The sequence below is a fragment of the Tupaia chinensis genome, unplaced genomic scaffold (genome assembly GCF_000334495.1).
Source record: "Tupaia chinensis unplaced genomic scaffold, TupChi_1.0 Scaffold144687_1, whole genome shotgun sequence".
Taxonomy (NCBI): Eukaryota; Metazoa; Chordata; class Mammalia; order Scandentia; family Tupaiidae; genus Tupaia; species Tupaia belangeri.
In genome coordinates this window covers 10,381-11,535 of record NW_006204548.1, presented here as the reverse complement: position 1 = coordinate 11,535, position 1,155 = coordinate 10,381, and positions in this window count along the sequence as shown.

The following is a 1,155-nucleotide window of genomic DNA, read 5'->3' as shown; positions in this document are numbered from 1 at the left end:
CCAGGTCCAGGACTTGAACCACAGTCAGCCATGTGTGAGTCCAATTAACCACCACGCCACCTGCTAGCCCCAAAAATAAGTCATTTAAAAAAAAACAGTTGGTTACAGCAAGATTAGTGTTTGTAGATGTGACTCCTCAGGGCCCCTTAGAAAGTATCTTAGAGTTCCCACTTAATATATACCAAATGTCTTCACTCTAGGGCAGAAACTGAAAGATCATAAGGTATAAAAGCATGGAGAACAATTGTGGATACTAGAGACAGTGGAAGGAGGGCAGGAAATTGGGGGTGGGAGGGAGGGACAGAATCAAGGAGAAAAAGAACTGAAATGTTTAAAGGACACAAAAAGGGAAAATTATCTGTTGATGATAATGTGTATGGTAATATCTTTGACTGGACTAATATACAGTGTAGTCATGCTTGGAAAATTCTTTTGGTATACTATAGTAATATACAGTCATTGAATATAAAAAAAATGAAAGAAAGAAAAAATAAAAAGAAAGTAGAATAAGAAAGTAGTTAGAATTCTGTCCTCTAAAGATCTCAGAGAATGCTTGGGAGATTTATAGATACAACAGGTGATGTTTAGAATCCAGTGTTGGGACCAACAGGTAACATAGTGGTTACAGCACAGTACTCCTATATGGCTAACCACAGTTTGAGTCCTGGACCTGATGGCTTGAAAATCACTCCAGGCATATGTGCATGCATGCCCAAAATCTCATGAGTACAATGGAGGAGAAGGGACTGTGGCATGGTGACCCCTTTGGGGGGATGATTTCTCACTTTCCATCTCACTGTATCTCTCTGTCTTTCTTTGGTTAAATGCTCTAAGGCAAAATCCATAAAAAAAAAAAATAAAATAACGTGTTTCTCTGTAAGTCTAATACTTGAGCTATCTCAGGGTCAGGTTTTACTAATTAATGTATTCCTATGCCATGCTTTCTTTTTTCATTGCATGCCTCATAATATTTTGTTGAGAGCTGGGTATTTTGGATAATATAATGTGGTAACTCTAGAAATTTAATTCTCTCTCCACTTTGGGACTTTTTATGGTTTGTGGTTATCTGTTTCTTTAGTTACTATTCTAAGTTATTAGGTCATCAGAAAAGTCATGATGCATTTTTACAAAGAAAGCCATAGAAAAAGACATCAT